Here is a 17,146-nt window from a genome sequence, read left to right as displayed (position 1 = left end):
GCGAAAAGGTGCCACAATTTGTCTCCGCATGCCATCGGGCTCGCCGCCTCTAGATGAGAAAAGTCGCAAAATGACCATAATTTGTCTCTGCGTGCCATCGGACTCGATCGTCTCCAGATGGCGAAAAGGTGCGGAATAACCATAATTTGTCTCCGCATGTCATCCGGCTTGCCGCCTCCGAATGACAAAAGGCGGAGAATGACCATAATTTGTTTGTGCGTGCCATCAGACTCGATCATCTCCGGATGGCGAAAAGGTTCAGAATGACCATAATTATTCTCCGCATGCCATCGGACTTGATCGTCTCCGGATGGCGAAAAGGTGCGGAATGACCATAATTTATCTCTGCATGTCATCGGGCTCGCCGCCTCTGGATGACAAAAGGCACAGAATGACCATAATTTGTCTCTGCGTGCCATCGGACTCGATCGTCTCTGAATGGCGAAAAGGTGTCGAATGACCATAATTTATATCTACATGTCATCGGGCTCGTCGCCTCCGAATGGCGAAAAGGTTCAGAATGACCATAATTCTTCTCCGCATGCCATCGGACTTGATCGTCTCCGGATGGTGAAAAGGTGCGGAATGACCATAATTTGTCTCCGCATGTCATCGGGCTCACCGCCTCTGAATGACAAATGGTCCAGAATGACCATAATTTGTCTGTGCGTGCCCTCGGACTCGATCATCTCTGGATGGCGAAAAGGTGCAGAATGACCATAATTCGTCTCCGCATGCCATCGGACTCGATCGTCTCCAGATGGTGAAAAGGTGCGAAATGACCATAATTCGTCTCCGCATGCCATCGGACTCGATCGTCTCTGAATGGCGAAAAGTTGTCGAATGACCATAATTTATCTCTGCATGTCATCGGGCTCGCCGCCTCTGGATGACAAAAGGCGCAGAATGACCATAATTTGTCTCTACGTGCCATCGGATTCGATCGTTTTCGGATGGCGAAAAGGTGCAGAATGACCATAATTTGTCTCCACGTGTCATCGAGCTCGCCGCCTCTGGATGACAACAGGTGCAGAATGACCATAATTTGTCTCTGCGTGCCATCAGACTCGATCGTCTCCGGATGGCGAATGGTGCGGAATGACCATAATTTGTCTCCGCATGTCACATAACCTCAGGGTCAGTATGACAGAGATTATGGGGCTGCCGACAAAAGCGAGGCTCTTGCTCCTACGTATCCTCAATTTGTGATGAGGAACTCAGACCTACGTAGTTCTAGATAATTGTGAGACTAAAATAGTCTCGGCGTTTTCTTCACTAAAATGTGAACATGCTTTAGTAAAGAGACAAAACTTACAATTGATTAGAGCAACATATGCTTTTTTGGATGAAAAACAACGTGTCTACCGGGGAAGGAGACTATGCTGATGAAATTTTCTCATAACCATAAATGAGATTTTGGATGGTAGCATTTCGTTTCTAAACGACCATTTAGAGGAAACACTGGGTCTAACAAAAATAGAAGAAAATCACTCAAAGTGTATCAATCTCACACGGGTAAGTGTTTCATCCTAATTCTGAACCATACATATGTCATGACTTGATTTTGCAAATCATTTCCTATCAAATCAAAGATTACATGCGTGATCATGGATCAATAGGACCTTTTATTGGGAACGGTTTGTTTCTTTGGGAAATTTGGTTTTGAGTATTCTTGGCCTTTTCCTTTCTTTTCTTGTTTAGTGTGAAGTGAACAAGTCACCGACGCATAGGATTTTGGTTGGAAATCAAAGGGAGAGGACCACTTTAGGTCGTGGTTTCCTTTCTTTTCTTGTTTACTTGGTGACAAATCTGTTATTGTTCAGATATTGTCTGGTCCAAAGACCTTTCTGCATATTTCTTCTATTTTCTTCCGATCCTTAATCGGAAATTTTCTTTCTTTTGTGTTTTTGCTTTCTCCCACTCTTTGATTGGGAATTTTCTATTTTTGCTTTCTTCTGATTCTTTGATCGGGAACTTTCTTTTCTTTGTATTCTTTCGAGGGAAAGGTTTATGATAAGTTGGGATTTTGGCTCAAGGCTTGTAGAACGGCTGGTCATCATATATGTCAGGGTGTTGGTTTGGCCAGCAGTTCGGGGATAAAGGGGATGTCCCACATTATTTCCATGATACACATGCAACAATGATGATTAGGAAATTTTATGCAAAACTGGTCATGCATGCACCTATGTGGACACTCAAGCATCAAGTTTTTATGGTCATGTGACACTAGGGCTCAGGATTCATTTTCCCTATTTAAGTCAACCCAGTGTTTCCAAAATATGTTCTTTTATCAATTCATGCATTCATCCGAGTCCATTTTGGGCGTTCGGGAAAATTTTCACAACATTCACCCTTCAGGTGTATACACATTTTTTTTCATAAACTGGTTGTGATCAGTGAAATTTTTTTTTCAAAGAAAAGCTGGAAGTTATCTCTTTTCAAAAGCACGTTCGCTTTTCAGCCGAAAGATATATTTTTTTGTTCTTGTTTGTTTTTGTTTTTTTTGTTTTTCTTTTTTTTTCATGAGGTATTTTTCTACCTAAACATATGCATACTTTTGTGTGGTATTTTTGCTATATAGATGCATATCCAAGGTATTGTGCTACCTAAACATACATATATATATATATATATTGAGGTATTTTTGCTATATACATGCATATCTAAGGTATCTCACTGCCTAAACATACATATATATATATATATTGTGAGATATCTTTTTGCTACTTACATGCATATCTAAGGTATTTTCACTACCTAAACACACATACATATATTTTGGGAGGTATGACTACCTTACGAGCTTGTGCTTGTTTTATTTAAATTCCTAGGATCATGAGCAACTAGGTGTGTCCTACTATGACTTGAGAAACAAAGGTGATCAAATAACAAGCAGAAATTTAAAAGGTACTAGGTTGCCTCCTAGTAGCGCTTCTTTAACATCTTGAGCTGGACTCGTGATGACTTGTCAGTCACGGTGATGCAATCCTACCCCCCAAGGGAATTGGATAGAAGACTCCAAGAGGCTTGGGCTAGAGCTACTAAAGAAGGCCCTAGGGTTCTCATGAACCTTAGGGTAGATTTTTGAGCCCATGGGTCAAGGTTGGATCCATTCTTCTTTGTAAATATTAGAATAGGTTTTTCCTTCTTTTGGGCCTTGTATTTTGGCCATTCTATTAGTATAGGGTTTTAGCCTTGTAATTCAGGGCATTTTGAGTAGTCTTTGTAGTAGGGACTTTTTTTTTTTTTTTCATGTATTTTGTCAAGGAGGTGAGCTTAGTTTTTAGATGGGTGTGTGTAGCTAAGCTCTAGCTTCTCAAGGAAGTTTTCTCAAAGAAGCTTCTCAAGGAAGTTTTCTTAAGAAAGCTTCTCAAGGAAGCTACCTAGTCTATAAATAGAAGCATGTGTAACACTTGTTGTAACTTTGATGAATGAGAGTCTTGTGAGACACAACTCAAAGTTCAACTTCTCTCCCTTTTTCTTCCTTCAATTTCGTGCTCCCCCTCCCTCTTTCTCTCCCTCTTTCTTTTCCTCCATTGAAGCATCCTCTCCAAGCTTCTTATCCAAGGCTCATCTTGGTGGTGAAGCTCCTTCTTCCATGGCTTATTCCTTAATGGATGGCGCCTCCTCTCACCTCCTTTCCTTTGTCTTCCGCTGCATCTCCATGGTGGAAAATCACCATTAAAGGACCCCATTGAAGCTCAAAGATCCAGCCTCCATAGAAGCCCCACAAGCAAGCTTCCATCACACGGACCTAGTACTTTTGCTTACCTTTGGCTTTGGACTGGGTCGCTTAATTGGTCGACCATGTGTCGTAGGCAGTGCTCTAACCTTTTTGTGGATAAGCTGAGGGGCTTTGGAGGTGGCGGCGGTGCGTCTGTTGCCCGCTGTCGTCCAACTCCAAGCTGTTGTGGTGTCTTGCCTTGCGCCTGCTTGGCGGCGCAATACTTCTTGATGAAAGCTCGGTTAGTAGGGGGCCTGATGACCTTGTTGGGGGCGATGAGCACTCCGTAGAATTGACAAAGGCCCGTAATCAGAGCTGGAAACCCCAGGACCCTGTTGGACTTCTCCAGGTCCACTGGGTGTCTTACGGGCGCGATCCCTGCAAACAATAGATGACTCAGAAATCAGTTGAACCATATGCATACTTACCTATGTCGGGATGCCATGACCTTGCTGGGGGGAACGGGCACCCTGTAGGACTGACAGAGGCCCGTAACCAGAGCAGGAAACCCCAGGGCCCTGTTGGACTTCTCCGGGTCCACTAGGTGTCTTGTAGGCGTGACCCCTGCAAATAATAGATGACATCAGAAATCAGTTGAGCGATGTGCATACTTACCTATGTCGAGATGGCACAGACCAACCGATACTTTCGCAGGGGGAGATCGGCATTGCGGCAGTAGGGACTACTAGCACACTGATTGCGACAGTAGGGACTACTAGAAACAATATGTTATTAAAGAGAAAAACTCTAGATGAGGGTTCACTATTATCAAGCAAGTCAGAGACCTAGCATGACCACAGATTCACCTCCACTCCTTATGTTCCCATGGACCCGAGTTTGGGGCCCTTTTTTCAACTCATCGTGTGTGCAAATAGTGTTGGTGTTTGTGTGCATCAAATGAATAAACATCTATCTCATGCATATATTTAAAAAGCATAGTAAAAGCATAAAAGAGTTATATACAAGGATCTAAAAAAATAAAGGAAAACTAACAAAGGAGAAGTCATGGTAAGGAATGCACACTGATTGATTGGCCTAACTCTCTAAAAACAGTCACCAACTGTCGCAACCTACCCTTCGACAGGAGGGTGACGTGAGGGCTCAAGGGTGCGTCTTCCAAGGGAGGAAAACGCGCGGAGTCGCCACCAACGTTTATTCGAGGAAAACGTCGGAAAAACCGGAAAGGAGTGGTCTAACGAACTTTAAGTGTGAAAGGTTCGGGAGTTGTATTTACGCACAGGGAAGGTATTAGCACCCCACGCGTCCGTCACAAGGGACGGCAGCCTTTAATCAAGTGTGCAAAAAATTACTTCAATTTGTTTTATTTTCCCTTTTACGTTTATGTCTTTTTATGCCTTCTTTTTTTTTTTGTATTTTTATCTTTTTGTGGTCGACAAGGGTGTTTCCCTTGCTCCTATGTATTCCTCAATTGTGATAAGGAAATCAGACCTACGTAGTTCTTTGAGAACTGAACGTTGGTTAAGTTGTTTTTATCTTTTTTGCAAGATATATTTTAACTGAATAAAAGGTCATTTAAGGCGTTTGGACCATTAAACGATCTTTTGACTCTTTTGAAAGGAGAGAAAACATTAAGGCATTGGACCATTAACGATCTCTTGTTTTTTGAAAGGAGAGAAACGTTAAGGCGTTGGACCATTTAACGATCTCTTGTTTTTGGAAGGAGAGAAACGTTTAAGGCGTTGGACCATTAACGATCTCTTGGGGTGGTCAACAAAAGCGGGGCTTTTGCTCCTACATATCCTCAATTGTAATGAGGAAATCAGACCCACGTAGTTCTTGCAAAAGTGGTAAAGTTACATGTTGATTTTATGCTTTTGAAGGGTCCATGTTAACCGATAAAAGCAAAAAGGACCATTTAAGGCGTTGGACCTTAAAACGGTTTTTAGTGATTTTTGCGGACAAAGCTTGATTTGTGAGTTGATTTTAGCCTTAGTTTCACTTTGGTTATTAGTCAATTGATCCAAGAAAACTTCCAAAGAAAAACATCCGATTGATTTTTTTGATTATTTTATTCAAAGATATTTTGATTATTTTATTATTATTTTTCAAGATATTTTGATTATTTTATTATTATTTTGCTTTTTTTGGTTTAACCAAGGTTACAGCGTGAACGATCGGTTATATTTTGTTTTAATAGTGATTAAACGAGATTACAACACAAATGATTGGTTGAAATTCATTTTATCATTTATTAGGCGAGATAACGGCATAAACAATTGGTTAAAGCGCGTTAAAAACAAAAGAAAAGAAAACCGAAAATGAACGAAATGAAGATGCAAGCTAGAAAACATGAAATGAATTGAAAGTCTCGGATTCAAAAACTTACCTGTTGAAGAATGAAGAACAGATGAAGAACGGTGAAGAACGACGGAAAACCTTCACGGATTTGCTCACGGAAACGTCTCGGAAGCGTTACGGAAGCGCCTCGGCTTGGATTTTCACCACGGAAACAATTTTTCTCACTAATTTTAAGTGAATCTCAGATATCAGGAGGGTTGAACGAATTTGTTCTGCCCTCCTTCCCCTATTTATAGGGGAAAAGAGGGAGGTGGTTGCCGCCCAGCTCGCCCAGGCGAGCTGGGTTGCTTCCACCAGAAGGCACCGCCTTCTGTTGGAACATCCTAGAAGGCCCAAGTGGGCCTGATTGCTATTTGCACACCCCTGTCTACTAAATACACCCCCCTTCTGCCCTTTTTTGCTGACTCTTTTTTTGTAACATTACGGAACTTTACGAATTACGTAACGATACTTTTTGTCTTTCCGTAATGTCACAAAACCTTACGGATTACGCAAACGTCCCCTCTTTGGCTTCTGAAATGTTACAGAACTTTACGGATTGCACATTAACGCTTCCTTTCGACTCCCGACATGTCACGGAATTTCACGGATTGCCTAACGATGGGTATCAAGTACCTCGAAGTGGTCAAGCGAAGGTCGCATCCCACCAAACAGATGGTCCCCAAACGAAATTAGGGTATGACAACAACAAAAATAAATATGTAGAAGAGTGAAAAAAAATGAAAGTGTAAGATTGAACTCATCAAAATGAAGAAAGGTTGTGTATTTATAATTTTGTGGGAACAAAAGACATGCCCAAACAGGAAGCAAACCCTAAAGCCTAGGCGCAGCGATAAGGTTGAACTAATGAATTACATTGAGTTTGCCACGGAAATCCCGGGTTGTTTGACGACTTGCCAATTCCCCAATTCAAACTCTGGATTTCACGGTCGCACCCAACCTGATTGGTCTTGAGGGGTTTCTTTGTTTATCATGGCAACCCGTTCCTCACGCATCCACCTCGCATTGACAAAGCTTTCATCGATGTGACAAAAGGGAATTCTTCCAACTTCTAGCCCTTACGGCTGACCCGCTGATGTGCCATTATTTTCTCCTATTTCTTAACCCTTTTTGCACCATTTTAAGTACTGATTAGTCTTAATTGTCAAATTAATTAGGCAGTTTTATTATTTGGGCCTATTAAGCTAATTTGATGTTTTCAATCTAATTTCAGGAATTAATGAAGCATTGGGCTTGAATCCAGAATTGGGCTTGACTTGAAGAGGGCAGACTATTTTATTCTACAAAATTTTATCTTATCTAGGCTTTATCTTATCTAGATATTGTTTAGATTTGATCTCATCTAGATATTATATCATCTAGATCTTATCTTATCTAGATTTGATTTTATTTTATTTATGGGCTTGGATTTAAAACAGATTTGTAAGCTTTGGGGCTGGAAAACTATATAACAGCACCAAGGTTCTAGTTTAGGCCCTCTCTCTCTTCTCTTTTCTCTCTCTCTTCTGTCTCTCCTATTTTCGTTTTTAGTTTTAGGCTTTTCTTAGACACTTTTTTCATTTTGCAATTCCACTTTTAGTAATAAAATTTCGTTCTTCAATCTATAATTTCGTTCTCTATTGATTAATGCAAGGCTAAGTCTCCAGCGTTGTTTTCTCTTGAGGATCAAGCACAGTTCTCTTTGAGGTCTTATTATTACTGTTAAATTCTGTTCAGTTTTTCCTCTTCACTAATTACTCTGAATTTGTTGCTATTAATTCATGCATGCTTAGTGCTTGATTAATTGTCTCTGCACTTAATTTGCATTCATGCTTAATGATCGTTTATGATTAATTGGTGTATGTGTTGCTTAATCACATAATGAATGCCTTATGTTAAATTTCGCTTAGTAATTTAATTTAGGGTTGCATTAAGTGGTTGAACTGATAAAGGATAAACTCTCGTAACCTAGGATAAGAGACTTGCTTTTGAATCAAGGGGAAGCAATGTGTTTTAATTTTGATATTTTATAATTCACATCTATTCGTTGTTTAATTTACAAAAGCAAACAACCTCCCCCCAATTCGTTACTATTTTCCTACTATCTGTTATGAACATTTGGTTTATCATTGCTCGTTGGGAAACGACCTAGGATCACTTCCCAGATACTGCATTGTTAATGTTTATTTGATTCGGGTACGGCCTCAATCAAATTTGGCGCCGTTGCCGGGGAGCAGTGTCCAAAGGTTCATAATAGCTAGTGATTCCTGTTTTATGTTTAGTTGTTTTATGCTTTCGTGTTGTGTTAGTGTTGTTTAGTGTCTTGTTATTTTGTATAGTGTGGTGTTTTGTTTTAGTTTTTTTGTTCATCACTTCCCCTGTTTCAGTTTTTGTGTTTTGTTGTGAATAGTGCTTTGCGACAGATTTAGCGACCACTTTTGCTGACTTGGAAAACAAAGTAGTAGTGCAAATCCCTTAGCGACTGAATTAGTGACTGCTGCTGACAATTTAATTGGCGATTTTTGTTTTGATAGTTAGGGTTGTTATTTTTGGCTGAATTTTGGTGTGGTAGGTTCTTTTGACTCATATTTTGTGTGAAAAATACCAGGAACACTTGGTGTGGCCAGATTTGAGAGATTGAAAAAAATGAGAACTTGTGTTTATTAAAACTTCAAACGACCATAACTTTTGCTCCGGGTATCAGAATGACTATTATTATATATGTATTTGGGGTAGAAAAAAATTTCCCATATCTTGGCAACTCGCGAAAGGCCGGCTGTGGTCTCTAACTATCCAGAATCACCTGTTTACTAGTTTTTTTTATTTTTCAAGTTTTATTGTTTTATTTTTCTAAATTTTCCTTAGGTAGTTTCCATAGTTAGCATTTGAATTTTTGTCTGAAAATTTTTGTGCTATCTTTTCATTATTTTAGGGTGTTGCTTACAAAATTTCAAGTCATTTGGATATCATTTGAGGGTAGTTGAAGTTCAAACCTACACTGTTACTTGCATAAGAAGGCAACTAGTTGTGCATGCTGAATGTAGTATATGACTAGAGGCAATCCATCTGACTTACAACCCTTTGATCCTAAGATAGATAGGACATTTCATAGATTAGTTAGGCATCATTTTGTATCTTTTGAGCATCCTGAGCATTTTGTTATTGGTGAGTCTGAGCATTCTGTGGTTGGTAATTTTGAACATCCTGATTTTGGGCATTATAGTTTTGAACATTCTGAGAACATGGCTCAACCTCCACCCCGTGAGAGGACTCTAAGGGAAATGGTTGCACCTGATTTCACCTACGAAAGCTTGTGCATCCAATACCCTGATGAGGATGTCCCATATGTTCTTAAAACTGGACTGATCCATTTGCTTCCAAAGTTTCATGGCCTTGCAGGTGAAGACCCGCACAAACATTTGAAAGAATTCCATATTATCTGCTCCACCATGAAACCCCCAGATGTCCAGGAGGATCACATATTTCTGAAGGCTTTTCCTCCTTCTTTAGAGGGAGTGGCAAAGGACTGGCTATATTACCTTTGTCATACCCTAATTTCGTCCGGGGATTATTACTTGATAATATGCAACCTTTGATCGGCCGCTTTGAGATACTTGGCATCCTTTGTTTCACAATATGTGAAGTCCCGAGACATGCCGGAAATCAAAAGGAAGCAGGCTTTTGCGATCCGTGAAATTTCGTAATGTGGCGGAAACCAAAAGGAGGTGTTGTTACGCAATCCGTGAGTTTCCGTAACTTCTTCGAAAGCTAAAAAGGAGTCAATACATGATCCGTAAGGATCCGTAACCTTACGGAAAGAAAATAGGTATCGTTACGAAATTCGTAAAGTTTCGTAATGTTACGGAAAAAGAATCACCAAAAAAGGTAAAGGGGGGGTGAACTTATCAAGATAGGGGTGTAAATAGCAATTCAAATCTAGGCCCTTCCAGAAAGTTGGGTTGCTTAAGGAGGAAGCAACTGGGCGGCAAGCTCCTCCACGTTTTTGATAAATGGTTTTCGGGGCTTCCGCGGCTTCCGTAATACTTCCGTAAAATTTCCGAAAACCTTGGGTAAGCATATTCCACTTAACATTGGTGAAAAGGAAGAGAAAAAAGATGAAAGTTAAGTCATATATGCTTCCGTAACTTTTTCGTAAATTACGAAAGAAGGTGGGGTGAACTTATCAAGATAGGGGTGTAAATAGCAATTCAAATCTAGGCCCTTCTGGAACATTTTGGAAGTTGGGTTGCTTAAGGAGGAAGCAATTGGGTGGCAAGCTCCTCCACGTTTTCGAAAAATGGTTTCCGGGGCTTCCGCTGCTTCCGTAATACTTCCGTAAAATTTCCGAAAACCTTGGGTAAGCATATTCCCCTTAACATTGGTGAAAGGGAAGAGAAAAAAGATGAAATCAAATTCGAAAACACTTCCGTAACTTTTCCGTAAAATACGAAAAGGGGGGTGAACTTAGTAATTCGGGTGCGCTTAGAAATCTTCTTCATTAAGTCTCTGGGCGGCAAGCACCTCCTTTTTTTTTCTATAAATAGGGGAGGGGGGAGCTGTTTCAAAAGGTTCAAGACCCCTTTGGCTATGCATTTCGGCTATTTTGGGCAAAAAACACGTTTTCGTGAAGAAAAATCGAGTCGAAGTGCTTCCGTAAGCGATTCTGTGGAAATTCTTCATCATTCTTCGTCGTTCTTCACCGTTCTTCATCCGTTCTTCGTTCGTTCTTCATTCTTCAACGGGTAAGTTTTTGAATCCGAGACTTTCAATTCATTTCTTGTTTTGTGTACTTTCACTTTAATTTCGTTTACTTTTAGTTTTCTTTTCTTCCGTTTTTAACGTGCTTTAACCGTTTATTTAAGCCGTTTTCTCGCCTAATCTAAAAATAAAATAAATTTCCACCGATCATTTGAATTGTATCATCCGTTAATTTCGGTTAAGATGAATTCCGACCGTTCGGTCGTGCTGTAACCACGTTGGAAATAAAAAAAGAGGTAAAATAATAATATAATAATCAAAAAATACCCTTTTAGTAAAATAAAGCGAAAAATCAATCGGACGTTTTCTCTTTGGGATTTCTCATTCTTAATTGAATCGACTAATAACTAAAGTGAAACTAAGGCTAAAATCAACTCGCCTAGTCAAGCTCGTCCACAAAAAATAGGGTTTTGAAAGTTTATCATTTCAGTTTCTTACCAAGTAAAATGGATCATTTTTAAGGTCCAACGCCTTAAAATGATCACCTTTCAAGTAAAAAGAATCACTTGATTCACGCATAAGAAAGAACTACGTAGGTCTGATTTCCTCTTCGATTGAGGGTACGTAGGAGTAAGAGCCCCGCTTTTGCGACCTCAAAAAATAAAAAGAACTAAAAGTTAAGATAACACAATTTCCACAATTCTGAAAAATAGGCTGTTGTCTTTTGAGACAAACGTGAGAGGTGCTAATACCTTCCTCAAGCGTAAATATAACTCCCGAACTTAGAATTTTCATTTTGACCGGTTTCCTTCAGTTTTCCCGGCATTTTCCACAAATAAACGTTGGTGGCGACTCCGCGCATCTTTCCTCCTTTGGAAAGCGCACCCGTGAGCCTCGCCTTCGCTCGCCCGCGAAAGGGCATGTTGCGACAGTTGGCGACTCCACTGGGGACATTTTTGTGAGTTAGGCCTATTCTAAGGAATTGTGGAATTGTGAAACCTTGTGTGTGCATTTATTGAACTGTGTAAAGTGTAAATAACTGCTGTCTTTTTTCACATTTTTACACTAAGCACCCACAGGTTTGAGTAAAAAAGGGGGCCCTATACCCGGGTTCATGGGAATTTAAGGAGTGGAGGTGAATCTATGATCATGCTAGGTCTCCGACTTGCTTGATAATAGTGAAACCTCGTCTAGAGCTTTCTCTCTTTATAATATGTTGTCGCTGGTATTCCATACCGCCACAATATTATTATCTTGAGTGATGATACCTCTAGAAAACAGCCGTGTGAGTTATGAATCTTTGGGAGTAGTTATTAGAGACCCCTAGATACTATCCTGTAGGTCCCTACAATAGGGGCACGGAACAAACACACTGCGTGCCATTTTAAACACTGCCATGCATGTAGTCCTAAATGTCATATACGCCTTTGCTTGTAATTATTTATGGATATTGTCGTACTCTGTGCATCCCCCTGTTGCACTTTTGCGCATCTGCATCATGCCGTCACACATGCGTTGTATGTGAGTCTCGTCTTTTGTCGTGGGAAGTCGAAAGATCCATATCGTCTTCTTAACTGCACACATGGGGCATTGCGCCCCCAAATGCGCAGTAAGGAGATATGATTTTCCGGGCCCTCGTGTCCGTAAATGCAATCATATCATGCACCGCATAAACATCTCTTCAGCATCATAATGAACATATCGTTCCTGCATTTGTTCGTTATCACATTCCCATTTTGCATGAGTCATTGCATCATCATGCATATGCGTTCAACATACTTTTTGTTCTACATGTTTGCTCATACATGATCCTTGTATTTTCCTCTACAAAACAAAAACAAAAAAAAAGGGAAGCATGAAAATTCATGATGCATTCTTAGTTGCGTGTGTTAGGTACCATGAGCCAACCATGTTGGGATCATAAACCCATTTCTAAAATTAAAAAAAAAAAAACACAAACAACAAAACAAAATGATTGAGCATGGTACCTAATGCGTGGTTAATTAAGAAAGGATGTCTCTTCGGGCATCTCAATCTCATAATTACATTTTCCATGCATAGCATGCGTATTCTCAAGTCTTTCATCCCTATGAAATGTTGTTGAAGTATTGGCGATCAAAATTGCCATTCCCAGGGTTATGGGGTTGAACCAAGCTCGCGCTTTTACGAAAAGGTTCATCGAGTCAAGTTGAAGCATGGAAGTAACCATCTTGCAAAAATTGGGGCAAAAGATGGATCGTGTTACATCATTGCTTCGTCTACTGCCAAACACGTTTAGGATTGTTGATATCCTTGTTACTTCCAGCTTCACCTTGACAAAGATGTCATGGACCATGTTGAAAATCTAAATTGATTCAACCCCATGTCCTGCGTAAAAATTTGCAATACTCCAACTATGCATCATTCGTGTACATCCATACTTTTCATTGGTTGCATTGCTCATTACATTCTTTCCTTGAAAAATAAAATAAAAAAAAGAAATTAATCATTGTTATAAAAAAAAACATGTTTTACGGTGCCCTTACCGAACCCGTGCTAGAGCTAGAGTAATGGGTAAAGCGGAGGAGGTACAAGAGTAGATGGAGGCCAACATGGAGGCCATGAAAGAGCAAATGGCCACAATGATGGAGGCCATGATGAGCATGAAGAAGATAATGGAAGCCAATGCGGTTACGATTGCCGCTACCAGCACTGTTGCTAAGGTGAACCCGATGCCCCCATCTGACCTCAACCAAATGAATCATTCGACCTTAGATATGGTAGGCAAAGATTTGGGAAGTAGGGACGACCTCCATGATGTGCAAAATCCAAACAAGCACGCCTTTCTGCCACAAGGCCTACTTCCCAACTATACACCACCCAATGTGGCGTACACTCTCAATGAGGATGTCAATAACTCCACTCCTATACCCATTGAGAGCCGACAACCCCAAACTGTTCATGCACAAGTCTATCAACCCATGGGTGAGACACATGAAATGCCCCACCACAATCTAGCCGACTTCGAGCCTTGCCTCGGATATGCCACTGAAGGGCAGGCAATTGATGGTATACCCCTACAAAACCCTTTGGAGGGCCCTCAGTATCACCCCCAGCTACACCTCTTGCATTCCACAACAACTAAAAACCCTCATGCTATGGCAGAAATGGGAAAGTTGGATCATCTAGAGGAAAGGCTCAGGGCTATTAAAGGAGGTGAAGATTATGCCTTTGCTAACCTAGAAGAGTTGTTCCTAGTACCCAATATCATCACCCCTTCCAAGTTCAAGGTGCTGGACTTTGACAAGTACAAGGGGGCTACTTGCCCCAAGAACCATCTAAAGATGTATTATCGGAAGATGGGGGCATATGCAAAAGATGAGGAATTGCTAATACATTCCTTCCAAGAAAGTCTTACTGGGGTAGCTGTTACCTGGTACACTAACTTGGAACCTTCCCGAGTCCATTCTTGGAAGGACCTAGTGGTTGCCATCGTTAGGCAGTTTCAGTATAATGTCTTCGGATAGGATGCAACTACAGAACATGTGCAAAAAGGGGGCACGAATCTTTCAAAAGAATACGCCCAAAGGTGGAGAGACCTGGCAGCTCAAGTGGCACCTCAATGACGGAGAAAAAAATGATGACAATGATAGTAGACACATTACCAGTATTCTACTATAAAAAGATGATGGGCTACACACCTTCAAGCTTTGATGATATGGTCTTCACTGAAGAAAGGATCAAAGTGGGTCTAAAAAGAGGCAAATCTGATCATCATGCTTTGATAAATGCAAAAAAAAAAAAAAAACTAGGGCAAATGAAGAGGGTGAGAATGAGGGAGAAGCCCATGCTGTGACTACCATTCCTATATGGCCAAGTTTCCCACCAACCCAACAATGTCATTACTCAACCAATAACAACCCATCTCCTTACCCACCACCCAGTTATCCATAAAGGCCATCCCTAAATCAAACCACAAAACCCACCTACCAATGCTAAACACCACCTTTAGCACAAACCAAAACACCCGCCAAGAAATGAGTTTTGCAGCGAAAAAAAACCTGTAGGATTCACCCAAATTCCGGTGTCCTATGCTGACTTGCTCCCATATCCACTCGATAATGCAATGGTAGCCATAACCCTAGCCGAGGTTCATCAACCTCCATTTCTCCAAGAATACGACTCGAACGCAACGTGTGCTTGCCATGGAGAAGCCCCGTGGCATTCCATTGAGCATTGTAGGGGCCTGAAGCGTAAGGTGCAAAGTCTAATTGATGTGGGCTGGCTGAAATTTGAGGAGAATCACTGTAAATCCTGACATTGACAAGAGATGCCACACATGGGGCAATTTTGAAAGCTGTTGTTAGATGTCTCTAATGACTCATCAGAATTTTCAAGTGCAAGCCATTGGTCAGTTTGCTCAAGCGACCTGTGCTCCTGAGTTTGGACTTCCAAGACCGTTCAATCATAGATTACTCGTCTTACACGTTGGTGGGGGTGCCGTAAAACAACGAGTAAAGTTCAAAACAAATAAGTTCCAAAATAAAAAAAGAGGGTTCAAAAAGAAAAAGAAAAAAAAGCATTTGATTGACTGTGTTTTCAAGACGTTCATGTGACCTCATTTTATCATTCCAGAAAGTTTGTCTTTTTAGAGAGAAGTGAGTTATCAAGAATAGGATGTTGGACAAATGGCCTCAGTTACCTTAAGAAAAAAAAAGGGGGTTGAATTAAGATATGAAGATTATTCCCCAATTAAACTTTCACTCTCTCTTTACGGATTAACAATGCACACAGAGACAACCTTTCCCTTGTGTTCAAGAATCCCCTACAACAAGAGACCCACGGTCTCTTAATCCCTTTTCAGAAATAAGAAGAAGATAAGAAGAAATCTCTTTTAAAAGAGATGGATTGTAAAATGAAGATCAATCAAAATTCCTTATTAAATATGCAAGCGGTTGACCAAGGAATCTTTTTGAGGGGATAAGACATTTCAGTTCAGAAAAACTCTCTTAATCTTTTGAGAGGATGAAACTTTTTGGGCAATAAAAGCTCTCTTTAAATTCGTGTTTCCAAGTCACATATAAATAGACCTTTGATGGCCATTCATAAACCATTTGAACAGATGTGACTCTTGGGAATTATATTCTGAAAATCCCCTCTGGTAATCAATTACATGACTTGTGTAATCGATTACAGGTTTTAAAAATTTGAATTAAAACATTCAATAAACTGCTGGTAATCAATTACCATCGATGTGTAATCAATTACATGTTATAAATTTTGAATTCAAATTTCTAGCGACTATTATAAACATTTTCAGCTGCTGGTAATCAATTACCAGAGAGCAAATCTCAATTTGAAATGATAGAATTCTTTGGTCAAACCTTTTGTTTTTTCAATTTGGAAACTTCTTCCTAAAGATTATAGAAATCAACTTGATCATATATCTTGATTTTTCTTGGATTCTTGTCTTGAATAAAACTTAGAAGCACTTGATCCTTTAGCATTATCAAGACATCCAAACATCTTGCTTCTACACAGGAGTCATTTGACTTAAATCCATCAACTGAAAAATCCTTCAACTATTTCTCGTCCTTGGAAAATTCTTTTTGCAAGAATCAACTGCTTCTTTCATTCTTCCTCACTACGAGGTTGTGAAAACAAGACAACAATTGGTACCTCTAAGCCCTACACTGGGGCAATGAAAGGCACCATGCATAAACCTCAAACAAACCTAGGGGCAGATTAGAAGTTCTCACCCAATAGGTTCCTAGCTACAAGGTCATGACGAAAGACAACGATTGTACCTCAAAGCCTTACACTGGGGCAATGAAAGGCTCCATGCAAAAAACCTCAAGCGAACCTAGGGGTAGATTAGAAGTTCTCACCCAATAGGTTCCCAGCTACAAGGTCATGATGAAAGATAACAATTGGTACCTCAAAGCCTTACACTAGGGCAATAAGGGGCATCGTGCATGAGCCTCAAGTGAACATAGGGGCAGATCAAAAGTCCTCACCCGTCGATGTTTTTAAATAAGAAAAAAAAAGGGGGAGACAAACCCTGGAATTTTAATAGATTGATTAAACGTCAAACGGCTCCATTGCCGTCACTCCAAAATGGTCAAGTGACTAAATCAAACAGAACATACACTCTGAGGGAGTTCCCGGAGAGATTTGCAAAAGATAGGATAAGGTTGCATGAATTATCACCTTTTTCAAAAGGACAGTCAATCTGTGTTTTCCAAAAACATTAAATCAAAATCAAAATCACAAAATAGGGAAAGAATATCATGAACATTGTACAACTTTCCATTGCATTGCATTGTTTCATGTGCGGTCAGCATTACCAAATTTCACAACAAATGTTGCATGCGTCTGCATCCCTAAAAATCATGTTAACTGCATAGATTTCCTACATCTCGTGTCCAATCATTTTGGATGACCTGC

Source organism: Glycine max, chromosome 7 (genome assembly GCF_000004515.6).
Source record: "Glycine max cultivar Williams 82 chromosome 7, Glycine_max_v4.0, whole genome shotgun sequence".
In the NCBI taxonomy this organism is placed as follows: Eukaryota; Viridiplantae; Streptophyta; class Magnoliopsida; order Fabales; family Fabaceae; genus Glycine; species Glycine max.
This window is presented reverse-complemented; position numbering follows the sequence as displayed.